Raw genomic sequence first — 12,379 nt, forward strand, 5'->3', positions numbered from 1 at the left:
ACCCCTTTAGCAGAAGTAGTATGAGTTGCTTTGCTGTTCCATGCCCTGGTTGCTTTGTTTTCACTGGAAGCTGCACGTCTGTTCTGTGTGGTTTGCATCCTGGAATGTCTTGGCACCACTATGAAATATCTCTTGGAATGATGCATGGTAAAACAGTTTAAATCTGAGTCTTTTTTTTTTTTTTCTTTTTCTTTTCATAGTCTTACCACGGAAATAAATTTAATTTTTTTCCTGAGTGTCATTTCTGAATAGCTATTGTCCACATATATTCACATGCCATCTATTTTGCCTTGCGCCATATCTTAGACAAGATTATTTCTTTTGCTGGTAGATTTGAAATTTGACTATCAGTGGTCTGAATTTTTTTTTTTACTTGATGCTAAGCTGGAAACAAATATGTGGTATGTCCTTTTTATATGAATCTCTTGTGAGAGAATTCCAGTCCATTTACTAAGTTGTTCTCTCAAATTATATACAGTTCTCATTTTCATTTTATTGATAGTTACTAGATTTTCCCTTTTTGATTTGTCTTCAAGTTCTGTTAGCTACACCAACTCTGCTTGCTTGGTTTTTATGCACTGTCACTTTTTTTCCCATTTTACTTCTAGACATCATGACAATCATATGTATATGTGGTGAGAGTTTCAGCTCTGTAGACGTTTCAGTTATACTTTATTCTTCATTTATTTATTCATTGACATTTCATTACTGTCAAAGTCCGACTGGGTAGAAACCCAGAGGGAAAAAAACTCCAAATTATTACAACGCATTTTAAGAACAATAATTTTACAATTTTTGAAAATATAATATAAAAACATTGGTTAAGAATCGATACAAGGTACATGACTATCATTTAATATTTAGAGATATTTTAGACAGTTTTTAGAGAAATTAGTCTAATACAAACAGGAATTACAATATGAAGTGAGGGGAAAAATAGGCTAATGGTATATTTAGAGAAAAGGTCAGGGAGGAGAATTAGATAGCCGTAAGGAGGTACGTGAAGGAAGAGAGTAAGGTGGCACAAGGATTGAGAAGGTACTTGTTCATATTTAGACATATAGTTTGTCCTGGTTTTGAGCAAGAATGGAGCCAGATTTTAGCTGGGAAGTCTTTCAAAGTGGTTTTGAAAGATGGGAGGGAGGGTTTAGATCTGATTGATACAGGTAAGGAGTTCTAGGCCTTAATAAACCTTGTACAAGTACAGACAATCCACAGGAGATTTGATAGGTTTGTAGACGGACAGGAGTTTTGGGTCACTGGATTGCAGTGACCAACTGAGAACATACTGTAGTTATGTGGAATGTTTTTTATTGCTAGACAGGCAGATGGAGGCTTGATAATTTTATAGATGGTAAGAAGCTGTGCATGTTAGATGATGATTTCTAACCAGTTTAGGCTTTTTAACACTATACAGTGGTGGGTTCTGAAAGGGGTATTTGCTGCAAATTTAGCAACTTTGTTATAGCATTGTTCAGGTTTTAATTTTTGTTAAGTCTGGAGGTTGGAAAGGATGGCAGCGCCATAAAGAATAGTGAGGAGACAAGTAATGGCAAGTGTAGTTTTAGTTGCATCAGTGAGACAGTTTTTGGCTCTCTACAGCATCCCTGGTTTAAGTATTTCTTATGCAATTTTGTAAATGCAGGTCGAATGTAAGATTATCACCCACTATCGCATCTAATAATTTGCTATGAGAAGTAACTTCAGTGGTTGTATTATCATGAGAGATTTTTTCATGATAGAGGAATTTGGGGGGAAAGTAGTAGTTTGGTCTTTTTTGGGATGAGCATGAGTTGAGTGACAAAGGCATGTTTCAGAGGCTGTTAAAGCTTCCTGAGTAATTTTTGGGAGGTGAACCATGTGTTCAGATGTGCAGATGAGTGGAAACATCTGTATATTGTATTAGGGTGGCCTGTTTTATGGATGTGTAGAGGGTGTTGGTGAAAATATTAAAGAAGAGCATGGTTAAAGACTAGTTTTGTACAGGATGTGGGCAAAGGTTTGAAGGTGAAAGTGGATGTAGTAATATGTGGCTGTTGGGCAGGGTTTGGATTAGATGTTGGGGAATCCTTGATTAGACATGCTATACTTTAAAGTAAGAATTCGAGTGGTGAGTTATAGGGAGAGGGGTTTGGGTTGAATTTTTGGGCAGGATGTAAGACTTTTTAATGGATGTCCAAAATATTTTAGGGTTGTGTTTAGTAGTATTCTGAAATTTATTATAGTACAGCTTTTTGTCTTCCTTTATTTGCTTTTTAGTACAATTGTGAAGCATTCTAAGTTTCCAAGATATTGAGGTGTTTTACATTTTTTACCGTTCTTTTCATGCTTTTTCTCTATCCTGAATTAGCATTCTACTCTTTTTGGATTACCCACATTGCATTATTTGTTTTCAGTCTCTTCCTTCTAGGAAGTGCAAGGTTGTTTAGGATATTTAAAAAAGTTGTATTGAATTTATTTACAGCATCGTCTAAGGGGAGGAGTTTTAGGAAGTTCCATTTAATAGATGATAGTGTAGGAATGAACATGAACTTTACTTGCTTTTTGGTTTATTTTCTTATATTTCTTCTGAGATGACATTGGGTCTCCTTTATTGATCTTAGTTGGACCGATAGTTTTGTTTTAACATTTTCAAGCAATTTTTTTCCATGTGGAAGATCTAAAATCACTGACTTCATTCAAAGAGCACCATACCAGAAGTCCCTTGTTTGCATTATTTCTACATAATTGGTGTGCTAAGTATAAGTTAGCTAGAGGGATGGTAACATAGCAAGTCTGCTGCTTGGTCAGCAGTAGTGATGGAGCAATTTATAAAAGCTTCACTTTCTTCTACCAGGCCAGATGTATTAGCATAATATAATAATGTTGGAATCCAGTATAGTAAACACTGCCATTGGCTGGAGCACTATTGCATCCCTGCTGAGGCAGAGACGTGAGGTCACCATGACGGCTTTGCCTGCACCACAGAGGAGAGCATGACCAGTAGGATTTTAACTGCAGTGCATATTTTAAACCTTTATTTTTCACAAATAGTGTAGCATTTGTACTGTGCTATTTTACATTGAACAACACATCTGCAGACAAGCCGATTCAATTGGTCACGTCAGACATCTTTCAGTGACTGCCAGTAAGAGGCTCAGGTCCTATAATTTTTGCAGTTGGAACCTGCCTAACAGTTGCTAGTGTTTTTAAATCATGGACCAACCTTGGGGGCTACACATATATATAAGGTTTTATTGTGTAGTAGTCCTTATGAATCTCTGAGAGCTTTGGTATACCATTCTTTTGTGTATCAGCTCAAACTATCAACCTTAATGTGTGAGAGCCACATCAGTCTTCATAAGGGAAGGTTTTCTTTAAAATGCTTAAAATGATGTATGAATTTTCCTTGACCCATTCTATTGAACTTCCTTTTTTCTTCACCAGATAAAAAAAATAAAAGGAGGTTATTGCACTGAGGGAATGTATATAGTGCGTTGGAATATTGCATAGAAAAGACAAAACCCATTAAGTATATATTGAACAGCCACTTGTTTTCATAAAGGGAAGCCACTTTGACCAGTATTCAAACATACTGTTTTATAGTGTCTAGCCAATTGTGCAAAAAAAAAAAAAACATTGATTGGGGAGGTTGGGGCCCACTCCATCAGATCAACAGCTACCACTACAGCTTTCTTCAGCATAATAGGAATAGGTCTGCTTAGAGTGTTTGTGAAGGTGACATTTAGTTCTCTGGCACACTTTTTTCAAAGTATAAGCTATACGTACAGTCCAGGGATAGAACAGGATTTGCTCTGACAGTCCTACAAGGATACTGTAGTTTATTCACCCTTCGAGGAGCCTAAAAGTGTACAGTGGTTAGAACTCTTCAAAGCCACACATATATTGCTACATTTGTGATGCTTATAATGTACATAATAGAGTTGTATGAGATACTTAATGTAACAGTAGGTGTATAAATAATAGAACCATTGTTGCAAAATAGGTTCCATCCTGAAAGAACTATGTTTATATTGTATCTGGTAGCAATTTTTGTTTTTTTTCTACTTTTTTCTATGTAAAGCTGACAGCTGTTAACTTATTTTATTTATAATCTGATTGTCTCTGTAGCAGAGCCATATTGTTTCGTAGTGAATGTTATATTGTGTACATTTAATCAGCTCCTTGCAGATCTATATGTTACCTTGGTCATTAAATTGTGCCCAAATAGTATACGCTTAGTTATTTTGTTATGTAATTAAATTAGTTTGTATGCTGTATACCATTTTTTCTTGAATGATTTCTGGAAAGGTACCAGAAAGTTAGTTCCTGTGTGATGTAAATATATTGGTGTATTATGTTGCTTTTCCTTTACTACTTCTGGCATCTTTACCCTGCTGTAGAGCATTTTTTGTGCAGTCTGTCTGCCTGTACGTTTTTTTTTTTTTTCAGTTTGTCTACCTATTTTAAGTACAAAAATGAACAGTTGTAAGCACATAGGGCGTGCTGTAGCAGCCATGGAGTGAGATTGCTATTATGCATTCTTGGGGGCATTTGTGTGTTACAATTATCTGTTGACAGGCTGCCATCCATCTTTGGCTTTTTCCCAAGCCATTTGAGCATTCAACAGCAGTGACCATATTGTTACATCTGTCATTGTGAGCATCTCACACAACTTTTAATTTCTCGTCTGATTGTTTTACAACTTTCCTCAAAGTAATGCATTGTTTTAAGTCCAAGTAGTTTCAGGTGCATCCAGCAATGATTGTTGAAACTTGCAGGAATTTTATTAGTCCTTGATTAAAAATAATAATAATAAAGTCAATAACAACCTCACAATAAAGGAATCACAGCTAAATGTCAGCTAAATTATTAGGTGATAGCCTTGGATCCACAGCTTTTAATGCAGTAGGTAGATATAGGTGATAAAATAGCAAACAGACAGATTGACACCATGCAACTGTATTCATACTGACCGTATGTGACTGTATTGCTGACCAAAGACTGCTTTCAAGGTTATATTAAGCATAACATAACATGGATGATGGCAATTCTTGCTCTTTTTTTAGTTCATGAAAAAGATCCCTATAACCCACACCTTATTGTATATGCTGTGTTTTGAGAGGTGACTCTTCATTGTATAGAAAATGTTATATTCATTCATTCCTTGCCTCACTAAGGAAATGCTTTGCTCGTTCTGTTTTTTGATATGCCATTATCTAAAAGGTTCAGCTCTGTAATATCAAAATCCACTGTGCTTAACTACTTAAAGCAGAATTTGTTAGCAGATTAGTTTCATTCTCCCACTTTACCCTGTTTCCTCCTGTAGTGCTGTTCCCCTCTTTAATTTCCCTTCTGCCTTTCTATGCTAAAATTGAATTGCTTGATAAAAATTTTGTGCACTTTTTGTTTCTTCTTTTCTGTGTTTTGTACTCTTTCTGTGTAGATGAACAATGTGTCTTTTATGTTCATTTTTGTTTCTCTTTCACCTTCAGTGCAAGTGCTCAAAATATTTTCTGTCTTCCATTAATACTACTGGTCTATACCTTTGTCTTCTAAGTACAATAGTTGTAGTTGTTTGTCTCATATGCTCTCTATAGTTTGTCCCTATGTAGGTATTTTTATAAGACCATCCTTATTGCATGTTCTCTTGTCTTAGTCATTTTTTTTTTCTTTTAAAGACCTTACACTTCTACCAACCAGCATATGTGAATAGGTATTAAGTCCTCTTTTATAAACATATGTAGATGCTTTAAAATGAACTTTCATCCTTTATAACTGCCCAAGATATCAAGATATGTGCAGCTCCCCTTCCCTCAATGTCCTAGACATAATTGTCTTTCTGTAGACCTACAGTCCACCCCTCCAACCCACATAGCTTTCAGTGCATTCCGGGGACACACTAACTTCTCCGTTAACTTATTTCTAGTTATCTGTCTTCAGTCCTTAGTTGCAGTTGTCTCAGTATTGTATATCAACTTCCCTTTTTAATTTATTGCCATAGTCTTTGTTTTGCTTTCCAGCTTGGTAATCATCCCTTTTTTTTGTTGTTGTCTTGATCATTACATTCCAGATGAGGCCTTGCTCATACCTTTTACAATGGGAGTGTGGTAGCAGCATATCTAGATTCCACACACCCTGCTAAAGTGCACAAACATTTTGTTTGCCTTTGCCGCTGCTGTTTTACACTACACTGCATAATTTAGCACTGTTATAGTTATAACACCCAAATCTGCTCCTGGGGGTAGCTCTGATCCACAAATTCCCCAGAGATCCCCACTACTAGAATGGTTAATATTGCATACTTGTGTTTTTTTTTTTTTTTTTTTTTTTTTTTTTTAATGGAATGTCTGCTGCCATCCCTTTGGCAACTTTGCATTTCAGGCTGCTGTAGTTTCCACTAATTTGTGGCTGCTTTATAAAACCATCATACCATATGATACTGCAGTGGTCTTTAGCCTCTTGTCTGACATTTCACTGTAGCTGCTGCCATCTGCCTAATATCAGCAGACTAGTGCCTTTTGTGCACATACCATTTAGTTTTTATATTGGCATCCTCTGTGGAATGTTGTCAAAGGTCTTCCTGATCCTCAGACACAATATAGTCACTGGATTCCACTTTTCAGTATTGGCAGTGACCTAGTAATAGAAATGGATTAAATGGGCAGAACCTCTTTTGTATGTATTTGATGTATTTGACCATGTACTAATTAGACAATCTGCACTCAGTTAACAAGTATACCCTTCAAAATTCTTCTGCAACCTTTTTCTGAGATGGGGATAAGGCTGATTAGTCTGGAATTAGTTGGCTTTTTTGTTTTCCTTTCTAAGTTCAAGTGACCCCCATTATCTTATTATTCTCATCCCTGGGTATATAGTATACATTGTTAGCACTGGTCACCTTGCACATCTGCCAGTTAACGCAGTACCTGGGTGGAATTGGTCCATCATACCCCTGTCTCATGCCTGTGAATTCAACTTGTGCTTTCTCTTTATTAAGATACCTTCTCAACTGTCATAATTATTGCCTCTCCTTCTCTTACAGTTTGATATCCTGCAAACTCTCTGATCTGAAGTTGTTGTCTTCATTTGTTATTCAACCCGTGAGTACTCTGATCCGACTCTGCCGCATATCCAGCATCTGATCTGAGCTCCAAGCTCCTCCCCCAACCACCGTAATGACCTTGTCTCCCTCATTCCTTTAGATCTTGTTTGCCACGCTGGTGTTTGCATCGTGGTCCGGGCTTTAAGTGACTGTATTTGAGTAAATTGATTTGTTTTTCTGTGTGTGTGTGTGTGTGTGTGTGTGTGTGTGTGTGTGTGTGTGTGTGTGTGTGTGTGTGTGTGTGTGTGTGTGTGTGTGTTCTTTCCTTATGACTGAGATGCCCAAACCTGGCTTTAGAAAGTGCATAGAGTGTGGCCACAAGCTTTCCCCAGCTGATGGCCACACTCTGTGTGTAGTTTGTTTAGGTATGGCTCACCTTGATTCCTCCTGCTTGATCTGCGCGGGCTTCAATCCCCACACATTGATCGACAGTAGGAATAAAGCTCATCCTGAAAGGTTTCCTCCTTCCTCCTCTTCCTCTGGCGGAGGCTCCGGCTGCTTCAGTGACTGCTTCTGCTTCCTCCGCCCCAGCCTCTGGGAATCAACCTCCCGCTAAGAGGACTGGGAATGGAGAGTAGCGGAAACACAAGGACCGAGATCGACTGAGAAAGCAGTCCCCTGACCACTCTACCTCGACAGAGCCCTTTGCTAAATCCCACCCAGCTGCCGGAGCAGGTTCTACCTGGCTCTGCTCCCCTTGTTTTTCTCTGGAGCCGGAGGTATGTCGGGTCCACTCATCACCTTTAGCTTCACCCCACTATCTCTTGAGGCCGGTGTATGTGGCTTCTTCTTCCAGGTCCACCTGCAGCCCTTCTGAAGCCGAGGTGGACAGGATGATGCGGAAGTTTATCTTCACACAGATTCAGATAGGAGTCCTGCCTGCCCCCCTCCCCCTCCAGGGCTGGGGGCATGCAGTCTGCTTTTGTCCCAATCACTCCTTCTCTGATCCGACTCCTGGTTTTGGAGTACTCTGGTCCGAGGTGTGTCAGCATCAAGGGGTAGGTGCCGATGGTACCCTGTACCTTGATGCAGGCCATTACCCTGAGTGTCTCTGCTCCGACTAGCTTGGAGCTGACCAGCTCACGGAGCCATGATCTCGGCACTGGATCCTACATGGGTGTGTTGGCTCTGAGCTTTTCAGAGTCTAATGTCCCATTCAGAGTCTCAGTGCCTGGAGGTTTGGCTCTGGCTCTCCGGTTGTATTAGAGGGTGATGGACCCAGTCACAGTCCCTTCCAGGGTATGTTCTCCCTCTGCTTTTGACATGGTGGAGAGGGCCCTGTCTGTTCCATTGAGACATGTGATGCTTTCATCCTCCGAGTCCGTCCTGACTCCCTCTGTATCTGGTCCGGATTCCACCATCCTGGCCCCTCAGGGACAGCGTGCTGCCTGTCTGCCACAGGGGGTTCCCCCATAGGAACAGATTGATGTTTTCAAGTCCTCCCCAGAGACCCCTCTGAGGAGGTTTCTCGAAAACACACGTGCAAAAGGAGGCACTGAGACTCCCCACCAGAGTCCCTCAGAGGACACTGATTTGGAGGAAGGGGAGGGTTCCCCCCTGGTCACGCCCCTCGAAGATGTCTTATTAGGAGACATCATGGAGATCCTTTCTCAGTGAGTGGGGTGGTTTGTCTAAACAACCAACCCAGACGAGTTGGTGTTCCTGGAGGTCTTTGGTTCAGGACTCTCTACATCCTGAATGTCCCCTCCCACAGATCTGCTGGTGGATCTGATTACATCTCTGGCGTGGAGGGAGCCCAACACAGTGGAGCTGATATTCAAATGCCCTGATAAGGTACTGAGTGCACTGTCAGACAGGACTTATTGGACCAAGGGATCCCTCGTTGATGCCATGGTGATGTCAGCTGCCACCAAGAAGGAGCTCGCACAAGGGGGCTCCACAGTCCATCCCCCAGACAGAGATTCCAGGACGATGGACCATTTTGGGAAGCAGGTATACGCTTCAGCAATGTTCTCTGTACATGTGCTGAACTGCATGGCACATGTAATTAGACTTCAGCAAGACCTAGTCAAAGATTACCAAGTGTACCTCAGTGTGCATGTCGGTGGAGGACAAGAAGGTTTTCTCCTCCCGGATGGCCACCCTCACGTCAGTTGCTAACACCTCTATGTGGCTCCTCTCATGCTACCGAGGTCACTGCTAGAGCTGCTGGGACAGGTGTTGCCATCAGGCGTTATGCCTGGCTCTGGGCCTTCCCAGAGCCCTTTAAGGCGTCATTCACTAATGCCCCATACGATGGTTCCACCCTCTTTGGAAAGTCAGTATGTGACCCTCTAGTCCAGAGTGAGAAAGACGGGAAGACTCTGTCTGCCATCAAAATCCTCTTCTTGATCCCTCAATGGACCTTTTCAAGGAACCAGCGGGGGGCAAAGAAGATGTGGTTCCATAAATCACAGGACTCTCCTTCCACCAGAGGCAGAGGGGGTTTCGACAGACATCACTCCCGAGGCAGATGGGGGGCTTAAGGAATCATGGGTCTCAAGCTTCTTTCTTGGACAGATCTGTGCAGCAGCCATGAAGGGTTGCGCGGCTGCTCAACTCTAAAGGCAGTCAGAGGACACCTCTCCCTACACCCAACAGCCTGAGAGTGCATCACAGATGATCAGTGGGTGTTGCAGATCATATCCAGAGGCTAATCAATCCCCTTCATTAAGCCACTGCTCCCGCCCAAACACCTCCTAGACATTCCATCCACGCAAAGAGAGGAGGCAGCACTGGAAATTGCAAAGCTCCTAGAAAAGTGAGTCATCCAGCCCATTCCCTTAGACCAGTCCGGATTAGGCATCTATTCCAGATTCTTTTCAGTGCCAAAGAAGACATGAAGTGCACTGAGTTTTTTGCTGTGAACCTCCCACAGGGGTAAGCCCCCAGAGATGCTCTGGTTCGTTTCCCCCTCACGTCCTCCTATATGCTTATCCTCCTCTCCCTCTAATCCCAAAATTCCTTCAGAAAGTTCACAGGCTGGGGAGCTCTCTCATCCTCATTGCCCCATTCTGACCTCGCAAGCCTGGTTCCCTTCTCTGTGGGCTCATGTAGTGTGTTCACCTTGGACATTAGATCCAGTTCTGGATCTGATCTCTCATCCGTCAGCGGTACCTCACCCAGACCTGGTCAGTCTGAAGCTCAGAGCTTGGCTGGTCCATTTCCCATGATAATCGGGACTCCAGGGTTATCGTCACCAGTCAAAAAGATACTGGTGGCAGCTCATACCACTTCTACCAGGAAGATTTATTCCAGCAAGTGAAACATTTTTCTATTTGGACATCTCAGCGTGATCTAGACCCCTTTACTGCTCCAGTTCTGGTAGTTCTGGAATTGTTGGCAAGCATTTTTCATCAAAGCTCCAGTTTTTCTACAGTCAATGTTCAACCGGTAACTATATCTAATTTTCATGTAGGTGATAATACAGCTTCTCAGGCTTCTTCTAAGCTTTGCAAAGCCTTTTTGAAAGGTACCTTTTTACTCTGGCCACCGATTTAAGGATCCAACACCTTCTTGGGATCTTATTCTAGTTCTGCAAGCTCTGGTCTTGCCCCCTTTCGAACCTGCAGCTTCAGTGGATCTACAGTTCTTGTCATGGAAAATGGCTTTCTTGGTTGCCATTACATCAGCTAAAAGGGTCTCTGAACTTCAGGCATTATCGATCAAACATCCTTATTTGATCTTTCATAAGGACCCCTCCTTTATCCCCAAAGTGGCTTCGGAATTGAACATTAATCGGGTAATTAATCTCCTTGTCTTCTTCCCAAACTTTCAGAATAAGAGAGAGTACAAACTGCATTTGTTGGATGTTCATAGATAGTTATGCTTTAACCTACATAGGACTAAATCTTTACGGAAGTCTGACCAGCTCTTTATCTCCTATTCTAAGCCCTTTTTTGGGAAACCAGTGTCAAATGTCACCATTCCTCGCTGGATTTCCCAGTGCATTACTCTGGCTTATTCAGCTAGAGGCCCTGTCAGATCATGTTAAGGTGCATTCCAGTAGATCTATGGCTACTTTGGCTGCCTTCTGGTCTAGAGTTTCATTGGACAACATTTTGCTCTTCTGCTACTTGGGCCTCCACACATACTTTCACTTTGCACTACAAGTTGGAGGTTCTATCCAGGAACAGGGCATCCTTTTGCTCTGCCATGTTACAGAATATCCGCCCAGGTGTTTAGTAGCTGGGGACTCTGTCCCACAGGTTGAAGAATAAATGAAGACAACAACTTCAGATAAAGAAGTTATGTACTCACCATAACATTCCATCTGAGTTGTTGCTCTTCATTTGTCTTCAACCATCCCTCCCTCCTTCCCCCTGCCATACATGGGCTGTGTGGTGGCCTGGATAGGAGAGATACAGTTACTATGTTGCCCTTGTTCTCCTCTTCATGCTTCCGGGGACCTGTTGTTATCAGAGAAGATTTTGGGTTAGGTTGGGATTATTGGTTAGCAGCAAACTCAATCTGAAGAAAGGAGGGAGACAGGGCATTATGGGTGGAGGGGGGGCCTGGAGCTCGGATCAGATGCTGGAAATGCGGCTGAGTCGGATCTGTGCCAGATCCGAGTACCCACAGGTTGAAGACAAATGAAGAGCAACAACTCAGATGGAACGTTATGGTGAGTACATAACTTCTTCTTTTGCAGATAAGAAAACCAAGTGAATAAATGCAAATGAGTAAATTATATCCGTAATTAATTCATTTGCATTTATTTACTTGGTTTTCTTGTCTTTCATGCATCATCTGTCCCATTTCCATAACACTTTAACAGATTGTCCTTTTCTGCTTCTCTTATACAAATCTTAATAATTTCGTGTGTGTGTGTGTGTGTGTGTGTGTGTGTTTGTGTGTGTGTGTGTGTGTATATGTATATGTATGTGTATATATATATATATATATATATATATATATATATTATTTTTTTTTTTTTTTTTTAATTTTTCAGACATCTGGATCTCTAGTTTTGCCTTGGTCAGATGGATGACTTTTTCTGCCTGTTTTCTGAGTAGTCTTCATGTACCTTTTATATCCTCAGAATCTTAGCCTTTACTTTGCATTTTCCTTTTTAATCGAATAACATTTTTTGCATTGCTGTTTGGCCATGATCCTTGTCTCATATTTCTGTACTTCCTTTCTGTCCTTAAAAAGTACACATGACATTCCCCTGCTCACTAATTCCTTCCTTAGTGCTCTTCCAGCTTTCCTGTACTGATAGTTTTTCTCACCACTTAGCATTTAATTTGTTTTCTACCTTCTTGTAGTCCCATATGTCCTTTCTCCTTGCTGTCA

General features: G+C 41.2%; 1 protein-coding gene across 1 annotated transcript in view; it reads left to right on the forward strand.

Moving 5' to 3' along the window:
- APAF1 (apoptotic peptidase activating factor 1) overlaps positions 1–12,379 on the forward strand; it is a 2,040,921-nt gene that overhangs the window by 223,268 nt on the left and 1,805,274 nt on the right. The gene's annotated exons all lie outside the window — the stretch shown is intronic.

This window comes from Protopterus annectens, chromosome 11.part0, assembly GCF_019279795.1.
Source record: "Protopterus annectens isolate FY-2018-M chromosome 11.part0, PAN1.0, whole genome shotgun sequence".
Taxonomy (NCBI): Eukaryota; Metazoa; Chordata; order Ceratodontiformes; family Protopteridae; genus Protopterus; species Protopterus annectens.